This window comes from Ovis canadensis, chromosome 4 (assembly GCF_042477335.2).
Source record: "Ovis canadensis isolate MfBH-ARS-UI-01 breed Bighorn chromosome 4, ARS-UI_OviCan_v2, whole genome shotgun sequence".
NCBI classification, from domain to species: domain Eukaryota; kingdom Metazoa; phylum Chordata; class Mammalia; order Artiodactyla; family Bovidae; genus Ovis; species Ovis canadensis.
In genome coordinates, this window is record NC_091248.1 from 46,772,780 (window position 1) to 46,786,687 (window position 13,908).

The following is a 13,908-nucleotide window of genomic DNA, read 5'->3' on the forward strand; positions in this document are numbered from 1 at the left end:
CTGACCTGTCTCTCCCTCATCTTGCTGTCCGCATTTCAAACTCAGCAGAGAGCCACCATTTCCCCACAGGTTTAGCCCAGAGTCCTTTTCATGGTTTCAGCAGAGCTGAGCAATACTTCAGGCCCAAGCTGTGTCATGCTCTGCCTCATATATGAGCGTAGAATTAGGTACTCCCAATTCCAACTCCTTCTCCTAGTTTAGTTTCTCACTCCTTTCCTCAGAGACAACACAATTAACCTCGGAAAAGTCTACTTTTGTTGTTAACGTGATATGACAAGCAACGTATTTTAGGAATAAACTACCTTCTTACCTGTTACATGGGCTTCCCTGGTGGCAGCAGAGGTAAACAGCCTGCCTGCCAATGTAGGAGATGTGGGTTTGGTCCCTGGATTGGGAAGATCCCTTGGAGAAGGAAGTGGTAGTGCACTCCAGTATTCTTGCCTGGGAAATCCCATGGACAGAGGGGCCTGGTGGGCTATGGTCCATGGGGTTACAAGAGTCGACTTAGTTACTAAATACCACCATCTATTATATTGCTAATGAGGCACTTTCCAAACTGAGGTCAAGAACTAGTTGGATATGGTTTTCCTTTGATTTCAAGAAGGAATGGTTTCAATTCTGATCAAATTTATTTGAGCAACTGATTACATTCTTTTGACTCTAGGTCTCTCTTTGACAGAAGAGTGGGCAGAATTTGGCAATACCTCCCACTACCTCTAAGAAAATTATTTCTAAGTTGTAAAGGGCTATAAAATATAATAATAATTATTATTTTCAACCTTCCAAATTAATTTGTCTACCAAGATGTGGGATACAATGGAGGTGATGAGAAATCTTGAAAATAATAGTAGATGAATCTTTTTGGCCAGGGAAACCTCTATCAAATAGCCGTTATTAAATATATATGTACAGTGATTTGTGTATGAGGCATCCAGGTGTCCAGAGAGTTGTGTATGAGGCCAGTGGGAAGAGTTATTTATTCATCATATATTTACCAAGTGCCTTCTACCAGTATTGGGAAACAGTGAATAGTAATGTGTTCACAACCTAATATAGGAAATGGATATAATGGCTATTGTACTGGACAGTTCAGGTAATCTGTATCCAGGTGTCTTGTGTTTTGTATACATGACCTGCATTGCTCCTTCTCATTTGTACCTGGTTACTGAACAGACTTTTTGCACTCAGATGGAAGTGTTTTTTCCTCAAACAAAATATGTTTTTTTCTCTACAGATAGCAATGCAGGAGACCCCGGTTAGATTCCGGGGTGGGGAAGATCACTTGGAGAAGGAAATGGCAACACACTTTAGTATTCTTGCCTGGGAAATCTCATGGACAGAGGAGCCTGGTGGGCTACTGTCCATGGGGTTGCAAGAGTCAGACACGACTTAGTGGCTAAACCATTATAACAGGTATCACATTCTGCTGTGCCTTTTTGTTTATTTACCTTCTCTCCCTTCCCCCTTCCATAAGAGAATTCCCAGTCTTAACCCCTTCCCCACAAAGTACCTTCTGTCCTAGAGGTAGCCATTAACCTCCTTTTTTTTTTCCTAGACGCCCCTGCAGTGGAGGCACGCAGTCTTTAATTACTGGACCACCAGAGAAATCTCCAACCTCCTTTTTTATGGTAACTATTGCCTAGTTCTTCTTTACTGTTTCAGCACCTAAGTATGCATTCTTTCATTAAAAAAAAGTTTTTAGTCTTTACTTTAAAATTTTGTAATTTTATTTATTCTTTTGCTCTGCTTTATTTTCTTTGCTTTGCTTGGGCTTTCTCCAGTTGCAGGGAGCAGGGGCTACACTTGGCTGCGGCGAGCAGCCTGCTCACTGCATTGGCTTCTCTTGTTGCAGAGCACGGGGTTCTAGGGCGCATGGGCTTCAGTAGTTGTGGTTTACAGGTTCTAGAGTGAGGGCTCAGTAACTGTGGCATACAGGCTTAGTTGCTCCGAAGAAGGTGGAATCTACCTGGCAAGGGATCGAATCCGAGTTCCCTGCATTGGCAGGCAGATTCTTATTCACTGTGCTACCAGAGAAGTCCCTATGCATTCTTTACTCATGTTTTTGAACTTTATAAAAATGGAATAACATAGTATATATTATTTTGCGAGCGGTTTCTTAACATATTTTTAAGATCAGCGATATTATTGCATGTAGTTTATTCATTTCTTTATCATATTCTATTATCATATGACAATTTGTCCATTTTTATGTTGATAGAGGACATGGGGTTGCTGACAGTTTTTAGCTGTAACAGCAGCACTGCTGGTAACATTCTGGCACATGTATCTTGGTGCAGATGACTCTTTCTCAGGGTATATACCAGGAAGTGATATGCTTGGTCACGTGTGGGCCTGTGTTCAACTTCAGTTGATAAGGTCAAACAACTTTTCCAAACTGCTCTTTTAATTTACTCTCCCTGTAGTAAATGAAAATTCCTGTTTCTCCACTTCTAGCCAACTTGTAATTGTCAGTCTCTTTCATTTTAGCCATTCTGGTGGGTGGTGTAGTATTATTTTGCTGTGGTTCCCATTTCCTTTTCCCTTATGAGATTGACACTTTTCACATGTTTACTGGCTATTTGGATTTCTTCCTTAGTAATGTGCCTGTTCAAATCTTTTTCTTATGATTGTAGTTCTTTATATATCCCGGGTATAAGATTTCTCTTGTTTCTACATGCTGTAAATGTCTTTTCAGCTTCATTGAGAGATAACTGTTGAGATATACAATGCAATATTGTAATTTCTTATTTGACTCTGAGATTTGCTTAAGCTTACTGAAATATAATTGACATATGGCTCTGTATAAATTTAAGCTGTACAGCATAATCTTGTCATTTATTTGACTCTGAGGCTTGCTTTTTAGCTCTTTTAATGGTGTCATTTGATGAAATCAAGTCTTAAATATTAATGTAGTTAATTTATTAGTTTTTCAATTATATTTTAGTGCTTTTCATCGAGTCAGTGATGCCATCCAGCCATCTCATCCTCGGTCGTCCCCTTCTCCTCCTGCTCCCAATCCCTCCCAGCATCAGAGTCTTTTCCAGTGAGTCAACTCTTCGCATGAGGTGGCCAAAGTACTGAAGTTTCATCTTTAGCATCATTCCTTCCAAAGAAATCCCAGGGTTGATCTCCTTCAGAATGGACTGGTTGGATCTCCTTGCAGTCCAAGGGACTCTCAAGAGTCTTCTCTAACACCACAGTTCAAAAGCATCAATTCTTCGGTGCTCAGCTTTCTTCACAGTCCAACTCTCACATCCATACATGACCACAGGAAAAACCATAGCCTTGACTCATGACAACATAAGTCAAATTTCCATGTACAGATGAGACTTTCTGCACTCTTTATTTTTTTAATAGCAGGGGCTGGCCAACAGCAACTGTCTCCTAGGGGAGGTGCTAGCAGACTCAGACTCATGTGGGGACAGTAGGGCATCCGTGGGCTCTTTACTCAGTCTGATTGGTCTATTGGTGCACTCCTGATCCAATATCACACTGCCTTAATGACTATGGCTTTATAAGAAAGCTCGATATCTGGTTGCACATCTTCCTCCTCCTGGTCTTTCTTTTACTTCTTCCTCTTTCTCATATTTCATATATACTTGTCTTTGCTTTTCCATAACATTTTAGATTAGCTCGTTAAGTTTCTCTCACCCCCCCCCCCCAACTTACTGAAGTTTATCTGAAATTCCACTGGATCCATAGATAAATATGGGGAGATTTGACATCTTCCAATACTGAATCTTGCAGTCTGTGAACACTATTATCTCTTATTGGTTTAGGTCATCTTCAGTGTTTTAAAAATGTTTTCTTCATATAGGTCTTGCACTTTTTGATTTATTTCTAGATATTTGATATTTATTTGAAGGTACTGTAAGCTTCAAATACTCTAATTTAAAATTTCTAACTTTTTCCCTCAGTTCAGTTCAGTCGCTCAGTCGTGTCCGACTCTGCGACCCCACGATCTGCAGCATGCCAGGCTTTCCTGTCCATCACCAACTCCCGGAGCTTGCTCAAACTCATGTCCATCAAGTCGGTGATGCCATCCAACCATCTCATCCTCTGTCCCCTTCTCCTCCTGCCTTCAATCTTTCCCAGCATCAGGAACTTTTCAAATGAGTCAGTTCTTCGCATCAGGTGGCCAAAGTATTTGAGTTTCAGCTTCAACATCAGTCCTTCCAATGAATATTCAGGACTGATTTCCTTAGGATTGGTGATTTGATTGATCTCCTTAGCCTTTTCCCCTAGACTATAGAAAAAAGTATTATTTTTGAAAGATACTATTTTTCTATTAATCTTGTTAAATTCATTCATCGTAATAATTTATCTGCAGATTCTTTTGGATTTGCCAATACATATCTATGAAAAATAACGACTTTGTTCCTGTTCTTAGTCTTTTTTTCCCCTTACTCCATTGGCTAAGGACATTCAGGGGCAATAACGGGCATTCTTGCCAGTAGTACACTTTTAATCACTACTAAGCCCTCTGCCTCAAGCCAACGGCGTGTAATTGTTGGTTCCCAGCTGGAGAGTGTGAGTGAGACGCCCACGCTCTCTCTTCAGTGCTTGCAGCGAATTAAACCAGAGAGTAAGCCTCCGCGAAGCTCGCCTTCCAATTCTCAGGAAGGAGCTGGCAGCCCCCTCTGGTTGCCACGCAACGGCGTCTCCTGACCCTGAGTAGGTGCCAGCCGTTTTGAGGCACGTGCCGCGTCTTCCGCATTCCTGGACTACATCCCCCACAATGCGTCGCGCTACGGGCCGCAGGTCTCCAAGCAGGGGAAGGGCCGGGCAAGGAGGCGGAGCGGAAGCGGAGTGTGAGGGACAAGAGGAGTAAAATCCCCACAAGCCGGGAGCCAACCTTGTTGCTGATTCCCAGCTCAGGCCTTTCTTCATCCCCACCTGGAGGCTGCTTCGTGAGCGCAGGACGCAGCTGACGCCCGCTAATCGGCTTTCTTTGCGCCGCCCCAGCTCGGAAGCCAGTCGGCGTCGGCGACAGAGACGTGAAGCCCACAAGGCAAGGTAATGAGGAGGGGGCGAGAGGGAAGCCGCGGTTGGAGGCGTCTCTGTCCATCCCGCTCGCGTCTCTGCCGGAGCCCCTCGGGCCGGGGGCCGCCTCTCCTCCGCCGTGCCCCGTCCCCCGCCCCATCGGGGCCGCTGCCGCGGGGCGTCCGCGAAGACCCCGCTCCAGCGCTGACCCGCAGCTCCCGGCCACGGCCGAGGAGGGTCTTTGTCCCTGCTGCTCCAGGTCTGACAACCGCGGCCCCAGGGCCCCGGGCAGAGAACCGAGCGTGGCTCGGGCTGCGTGATCCGAGTGGGGCGGGCTGGGTCCCGTGGCCGCTGGCGCCGGGGAGCGACGGACCTGAGCTGCAGGGTTGGAGCGCCCGCGCGGCAGCCGCACTCACTTCTTTTTCTGTTTCTGACAGCTCAGTTCTGTTCTACTTTGAGAGAGAAAGTCAGATGCCCTTTTTAAATTCCGTCTCCAAAACTCAGCTGCTGGGTGACTGGTAAGGATGAATTTAAACGGCTATGTCGACTGTGGCTTATAATCTCGCAAGCCCTATTAAAACAGCCTGGCTTCCAAGACTGATCGACTCACTGCCTGGCTTTAGTGACCTTGGTTAATTAAGGCTCTAAGCCTGCATTTTCTCACCAATCAAATGGCCGTAACAGTACACATCTCTAAGTTGCTAGAATAAGAAATAATACGCTTACAACGCCACAAATTCTTCACTTGGAAAAATTCTTTGAGTGTGATAATTACATTAGCTATTCTGAAGTGGCCCCTAGATTGGTGAATTTTGTGTTCTCCTTGTTTAATCACTGGCACTCTGGGTTGTACATGCTTCACTTTATATATCTTGTTCACCTTAAACCTAAGTAAAGGATTCTTTAAAATGTGCTGTGTTTTCAATTTCCGCCGTTTTAAGATGGCTGAGAACATTCTTGGAAAATTGATGACTCTGCTTTTTGTGGGTTCGCTTTAGATATGAGGACTTACTCACCCCACCCCCATCCCCCCCTGTGTTCTGTAGGGGATTCTTGGAGGAGCTTAAGTGTTTTGGCAGAATAAGCATCTAGGTGTTCTGCAGTCCTTAACCTGGGGCTTTAGTAATTTTCACTTTTGGGCTTTTTGTTTCCAAGTTGTAGTGTTTGTTCTCAGGATAAATCCAATGTTAGCAATACATTTTATAAGAAATGATTGGAAGCATTTCACATTAGTCCTTCTTTAGTTATGATTGTTCTTGCACTGTTTTCTCCTGAATTTTACCGACATAGGTGTTGAGTTTTTCCTCATGGAAATCTTTATGATCCTTTGTTGAAATTGTTTTCATTTAAAATGTGTGTTCTGTACTACTTTGAGTTCAAATACTGTGCAGTCTGAAATAAGTTCTCTACATTAAGCTATTTTTGAATGTATGGTTACTGTGGGGGAAAAGCCAGTGGAGCAAGGTGAATTTTGTGTAATGTCTTGAGAGACACATGCATGAAAAAAAATTACTTAAGGAGAAATCTGCTGAATGTATTTCATCAGGATATCAGAGAACCTTAGAGTAAATACGTGAAAAACATATTTAAACTGTGGGAGATGGCATAGTGCACATAAAGATTTCTTATTCATTTAGAAATGTGTGGCAGAAATACTTGTTTTTAGGAAAAAATATTTCTCTGTTGGTGTTGTCATTTAGTGCTGTGTATAGGACAGAATAATGACTGTGGAGATAGGAGACCTTGATTCTTGTCCTGGGTCTGTCACTCTGTATGACCTTAGTTTCCTTTGTGGTTTTCAGCTTCCTCATCTTTCAAATAGAGAATTGGTCTGATTCCAGGGATTCTTCTAACTCAGACTTTTCAGTGATAAGTTCTTTTTTAATGTGGGAAAAAAATGATGTAAACCCTTTTAATAATTTATTTGTGTCTTAGGGTATTTTTCCCCCACCTTGGGGAACGGGTGCACATGAAAGAAGAGAAAGCTGCCATAAACAAGAATCTTTTTTCATCCCTCTTTCAGGAGCTGCACATGTTTTCTCTGCATTTTTGACATGGTTAGTTTTCTTCCTCCGTACTCTGCATCTCTTTTCTTTAGTCACAGTCTCTTTATCTGTTATCCCTGCTTTTATATAACTTGGGATCCCATGGACAGAGTAGCCTGGCAAGCCATAGTCTATGGAGGCCCAAAAGAGTGGGGACAGGATTTAGCAACTAAATAACAGTATAACTTGGGTTTGTTAGTCCCCCTAATTCAACCTCATTGTTTCTTTTTGTGATATTTATTTATTTATTATTTATAGGTATTATTTATTTATTTATTATTTTTCTCCCAACAGCTTGTTTTTTTTAGGGGCTTTTTTGTGCGAAGTCTCAGGCAAAGGTGCCCAGTCCTGGTCTGGTCAGCTGTGGAAGGGGAGGTGGGGTCATGTGGCACAAACCATGATTGGCTGAGTCAGTGGCTGAAATATCTAGTAGGGTGTGATGTATTTTGGATTACACTTTTACTGTGTGTAGTGCTTGAGTAGTTTCCCTTTTGCTCTAACATTCTCCTCGTCACCCTCACTTATTTTATCCGTTGTCTTTTATCTGTCTTTGTCCTCTGCAGTGCTTTTGTTGTCTTTTGCCTCTCCCCAATATTCCATCTAAAAATGATCTTAGATCTTGAGATGTGATATTTCTGTGTCTTAGCTGGAATTATAGTGTAGCTTCTTCCAAGGCAGTTAACATTTTAAGTCTTAGACCTAGTTAGTAGTGGATGGCTGTGTCCTATGTTAAATTTTTTCCCTAGTTGTTAGCCTCAGGCAATTTATGTAGAGAAACTAGAAAATATTTTAGTAATGAGCTTTTCTCCTGAAATTACATTCAAAGGCAAGTCTGTGGCATACTTATTTCTTTTTTTGGAGAGAACTATCTGAACCTCTGAGCTCTAGTGAGAACATACTGTGTCTTTTTGTAATAAAGATCTGCTTTTCCAGCTGTAAATTCCGTAGGAGACCAACAGGCAGTGATTCTTGTAGCACCTTTGGCTGAATGAGAGCTTCTGTGCTTGCTAGTTGCTGCTAATAGTTACTTCAGTTATATATTCATAACGGCACAAAAGTAGAGCCCTGAATGAATGCAAAAATGGGACTTGAAGGAGAGAGTTCCAAGGTAGGATTGGTCATCCATTGAAGTTTTTAGTCTTGCTATTGCAACGTCTGCATAAAAATACAAGGAAGTATTTAAAGATCGGCAGTGTGAAATGCAGCGTTTATAACATTTTTGACTGCAGCCCATAGAAAGGGGCCTTTTAACCGACAGACTCTACGGATATATAACTCTGTGTGCGTGTGTATGAAAAAACTACATGTGTATATAAAGATGAAAAAAGTTTTACAAAATAAAATCTATATTCTGTACAGTCTACTGTGATAATTTCTCTTTCATTTCTGTGTTTTTGGCTATGTTAGATCTTGGTTGTGTACCGGCTTCCTCTAGTTGTGGGAGGGGCTCCTCTCTAGCTGTGGTGCGCTGGCTCCTCTTGTGGAGAGCAGGCTCTAGGGGGCGCTGGGCTTCAGTAGTTGTGGCGCATGGTATTAGTTGCTCCTTGGCTTGTGGGATCTCTCTGGACTGGGGATCGAACTCATGTCCCCTGCATTGATTGGCAGATTCTTAGCCACTGGACCACCAGGGAAGTGTTCTGTGTTTCATCTTGTTTAAAAAGGGCTAGTTGAAAAGTAGATTCTTGTTCCTTGCTTTTGAAAAAACGCTGGAGTCCTGGGCTGAGAGTTTAGATGCTTAATTTCCCCATTTGTTTGACACTGGGTGGTCATTAATCCTCCTGATGCTTCCCTTTCCTTCTCTTTATTTATTAAAAGATATTTCTTTCTTTATTTGCGTACACCATCTCTTAGCTGTGGCACATGGGATCTTTAGTTGCAGCATGTAGTCTCTTAATTGCAGCTTGTGGGCTCTAGTTCCCTGACCAGGGATCGAACCCAGGTTCCCTGCATGGGGAGCACAGAGTGTTAGCCACTGGACCACCAGGGAAGTCCCTCCTTGTCTTTAAAATGAGGATCTTCTAGTTTAAATATTCACTGATCCTCTATTTTTACTTTTCCCTAGTAATAATGTTGGAGCAATGTATTCGTCTTTAGGTCTTTGGCTAGGGAGAAACCACTGAAAAATAGCTTAGCTATGTAGTTACTTGCATGTTTGCTGTTTGGCAAGAGCTTTGAAAAATCTTTGTTCATGTGTAAATCTTGTGAATTGGAGTGAATACATTAAGGTCTGTAATACAGTAAATATATAAATTTAGAAAAAATTTCCCCTTGTTCTTTGTTTTTCTACTTTAGTGTTTTGTAACGAGCAATATTTTGGAGTTTGAAAAATTGTATTTAAAATGCTTAACAGCAATTACAGATTAATATGCCATCACATTGCCAGATAGACCTTATTTCTCCTCCTTCTTACCACTGCCCTTTTCATATTAGAAAAGGTCAAAAAGAATGTTTTCCTGTGTAAAGACCACCACGTCAGATCATTACTACTCGTGTGTTACGAAACAGCGAAACTGCCATTCTCATAAGAAAAGGGAATACAGAGCTTTCTTTGCTTGTGGGTTTCCTTTTCATTTTGGACAGTTTCTCCAAACCAGGCCATTCCATGTGGGGATTGGGATTCCTTTCATTCTCATATGTTTGTACTGAGGAGAATAGAAATAAGAAATTTACTGTCTGCTCCCAAGATTCTGGTTAGAATTCTCAAGGTTTTGGTTAGAAGGAAATTGGAGCCAGACTTCATACTTCCGTTTCTTTCTTCAGGTCAGACCTCCTTCCTTGACCTCATAGCTCATTTGGCTCCTCCAAATTCTCATTTTTTCTCAATCTCTGTTTATTTTCTTCGTAGCAATTTATTGCCAGCTGAAATTAGCTTGTTTCTGTGTTTGCTTGTTACCGTCTGACTTCTACTAAAGCATAATCTTTAGAAGAGCAGGAATCCTGGCTTGTTTCCATTCACATCTCCTGTTCCTGGCACATAGTGGGTGCTTTAATAAATATTGTGAATGAATAAGTGAGCAAATGAATGAATAAACCAAGGGCTTTCAGGCTTAAATGAAACTGTATGTAGTAAAGGTTGTGTTTGAATACGGTTCTTTCTGTGTCATCCCTCCCCCCGCCCTCCCTTTATTTTTTCTGAAAATGTGTTCTTATCATTGTATTTGCTGATCATGGTGAAGATACCTACATCCAGAAGACCTTGTAGATTTTTTCTAGTTCTTTTGCTTATGTTAAAAAAATAAAGATCTACGATTTCTTAAGTTCTTCCTATAGCAACTTTGTAATACTTTGATTTCTGTGAATCAACATATTTGAAACTTTAATATACCAACCTGATAGTTTAAAGAATAGTCCAAACTATATATCTTCAGAATTTTTAGTATCATTGACCTAAACTGCCATTACTGTTTTCTTGTTACATTCCTTTAAAACAAAAAAGAACAAGATTCACTTGATATTATAGTTCGTTCAGTACTTACAGTCTTTTCTCCTGGAGGTAGGGGAGGTAGTGTGGTACAGACAAAAACCTAAACAGTGAGTCAGGACCTGTGTTCAGGGCCAGTACAGTTTCTGCTACTAACTGATTGCCTCCATTTTAGGCAAGACACTTAACACCTCTGAGCTTTAGTTCCTACATCTGAAATGTGAGAAGATTAAATCAGATTTCTGCTCAGGTAATTGAAAATACAGTCGTCCGTCAGTATCTGCAGGGCATTGATTCCAGGTCCACTGTACCTTTATTGCCCTGTGACCATGGATGCCAAAATCTTTGGGATGCTTAAATCCCTTGTATATTGATAAGATGGCATGTTATATGCAGATAACCTACGCACATTGTCCTGTATACTTTAAACCATCTCTCAATTGTTTATAATACCTAATACAATGCAAATGCTGTGTAAATTGTTGCCAGTGCATGGCAAATTCAGGCTTTGCTTTTTGGAACTTTCTGGAATTTCTTTTCATTAAATATTTTCTATCTGCAGTTGGTTGGATCTGTGGATGTAGAACTCAACTGACTGTAATTTTATCTTGAAATTCTCTTCTCCTCTGCACCTTTGCCCCTCAGAAACATTGCAGGGAGGTTACATTGGTGCTCAGGGGAGTTGGTGGGGTAGGCTGAGGGTGTGCTTAAAGTAAATAGCATTTCTGCTGATTGTTCTCCAGGCTCTGTGGAAGTTATGGCTGCGGTGTAGGGCACGTTACTCTTGCCCTTAAGGGACGTGGGACTTAAAGAGACAAGGCTCAGTTGGTATAAAGTAATGTGCTTTGAAATGTGAGAGGAGTTGAAAGTCGACTAGAATAAGGTTATGAGGTTTTAAGACCTTTCTCATACAGGTAGCATTTAAACAGCTACTCTAGTCTCATTTTAGGCCATATGGAAGAGGAACTGTTCTCATCCATGACATGCTGTTAAGTCGTCTTAATCATTGTTTTATCACTCAGTCGTGTCCAACTCTTCTGTGACCCCATGGACTGTAGCCCGCCAGACTCCCCTGTTCATAGATTTTCCAGGCAAGAACACTGGAGTGGGTTGCCATTTCCTCCTCTAGCGGATATTCTTGACCCAGCAGTCGAACCCGCATCTGTTATGTGCCCTGCATTGGCAGGCAGTTTCTTTACCACTAGTGTCACCTGGGAAGTCGTCTAGGAAAACATCCCCTGTATTAACTCAAGTTACTCAAATTGCTAACTGATATTGGTGTGTAAGTACCTGATAAATGTACTAATAAATGTTAATATTTATTGACGTTAGTAGTATAAGGTGTCTTTATCCTCACCAGTGTTAGGTAGGTACTATTGTCTCCATGATGTGAGACTTTAGGGTTTAGGAAGATAAAATAACTTGGTTAAGGTTTTAAAGATAGAACATAGTCAGCCCTTTGTATCTGTGAATTCTGCATCTGTGGAATCAACTGTGGATTGAAAATACTGAAAAAAATTCCCGAAAGTTCCAAAAAGTAAAACTTGAATTTGCTACTGTTTATATCACATTTACTTCCTGGTGGCTCAGACTGTAAAGAATCTGCCTGCAATGGAAGGGGCCCAGTTTTGATCCCTGGGTTGGGAAGATCCTCTGGAGGAGGGCATGGCAACCCACTCCAGTATTCTTGCCTGGAGAATTCCATGGACAGAGGAGCCTGGCAGGCTGCAGTCCATGGGGTCACAAAGAATCGGACGTGACTAACATATAGCATTTACATTAGTAAATAGTATTAGATATTATTAGTAATCTAGAAATGATTTAAAGTATACAGGAGGATGTGCATAGGTAATATGCAAATAATATACCACTTTTTATGAAGGACTTGAGCATCTGTGGATTTTGGTATCCACTGAGGGCCCTGGAACCAACCCCTGCAGATACTGAGGCAGGATCATACTGTATGTAATTTCATATGGAGATTGATAGAGAGTACCTTGAGGCTGGAGGTGGGGTAGGAGTGGGAGTGCTACTTTTTGAAGAGGTGACATTTGAGTTAAGGAGGAATACTAAAGGAGGAAAAGGAATAAGCCATGGGGAGAACATTTCAAACAAGGGAATAGCAGTTGTATTGACCTTGAGTTCAGAAGGAATTTGGTGTGTTTTGCCTAGCTTGACCTGTAGTACAGTGAGCAACGGGAAAGTGGTGTGAGATTAGGACAGACAGAGATAATGGTGAAGTCAGCAATGCAGAACCTTTTCGACTGTGGCCATGTTGCCAAACATAAGTTTGTGTGCCTCATGCACAGTGAGGCCAAAGAGGCCAAAATGGGAGTTTGGAGCAAAGAAAGGTTTATTGCAACAAGCATGAAAGGAGAATGGGCAGCTCCTGCTCAGAAACCTTGAACTCCAGGAATCGTGTGCTCATCACTGTTGTATCTTGACGGCTTCTCCTTTGTTTCTGCATTCTCTCCCTTCTGTGATCAGTATCTGTTTGAACCTGGTGAAGCCTTCTCTTTACAAACAAGAAATAGGGGGCACAGAAAAGCATTTGTACCTAGGAGTGCTCCACTGGGTCCTACTTGGTTTCAGTAAATAGTTTTAATTTTATTCTAAGTACAGTGGGAAACCATTGAAGAGGTTGTTTTTTTTTTTTTTGGTAACTGTAAGTTTGTTTCCTACATCTGTGACTCTTTCTTGTGTTGTAAATAAGTTCATTTGTACCATTTTTTAAGATTAAGCATGTAAGTGATGTCACATGATATTTGTCTTTGTCTGACTTCACTCAGTATGACAATCTCTGGGTCCATCCATGTCGCTGCAAATGACTTTATTTCATTCTTTTTTTGTGGCTGAGTAATATATGGCAACCCACTCCAGTACTCTTGCCTGAAAACTCCCATGGATGGAGGAGTCTGGTAGGCTGCAGTCCATGGGGTCGCTAAGACTCCGACACGACTGAGCAACTTCACTTTCACTTTTCACTTTCATACATTGGAGAAGGACATGGCAACCCACTCCAGTGTTCTTGCCTGGAGAATCCCAGGGACGGGGGAGCCTGGTGGGCTGTCGTCTCTGGGGTCGCACAGAGTTGGATACGACTGAAGGGACTTAGCACCAGCAGCAGCAGCAATATTCCATTCTATGTATGTACCATATGTTCTTTATCCATTCATCCATCAGTGGACATTTAGGTTGCTTCCATGTCCTGGCTGTTGTAAATACTGTGGCAGTGTACATTTGGGTGCATGTATCTTTTTGAATTATGGTTTTCTCTGGATATATGCCCCAGAGTGGGATTGCAGGATCATATGTTAGCTCTGTGTTAGCCCAGGAGTCCATCTACCGCCTTCCTTACTATCACTGCCTTACATCTCCAGAAGTTTTTCTTCATCCCAGAGTATTTATACAACTCTGTACTCTAAACCATAACTCTCCTCTCCTCCCACTAGCCTCTGG

At 41.8% G+C, this 13,908-nt stretch overlaps 1 protein-coding gene across 2 annotated transcripts in view; it reads left to right on the forward strand.

Moving 5' to 3' along the window:
* The first annotated feature begins 4,764 nt into the window (after window positions 1-4,764).
* Window positions 4,765-13,908, forward strand: part of CCDC126 (coiled-coil domain containing 126) — a 46,342-nt gene continuing 37,198 nt past the window's right edge. The window contains exons 1-2 of one of the 2 annotated variants that reach the window (XM_069587694.1): window positions 4,765-5,016; window positions 5,421-5,501. The gene's annotated coding sequence lies outside the window, so the exon portion shown is untranslated. The remainder of the gene's footprint in view (window positions 5,017-5,420; window positions 5,502-13,908) is intronic. The other variant, XM_069587695.1, reaches the window with a different exon arrangement.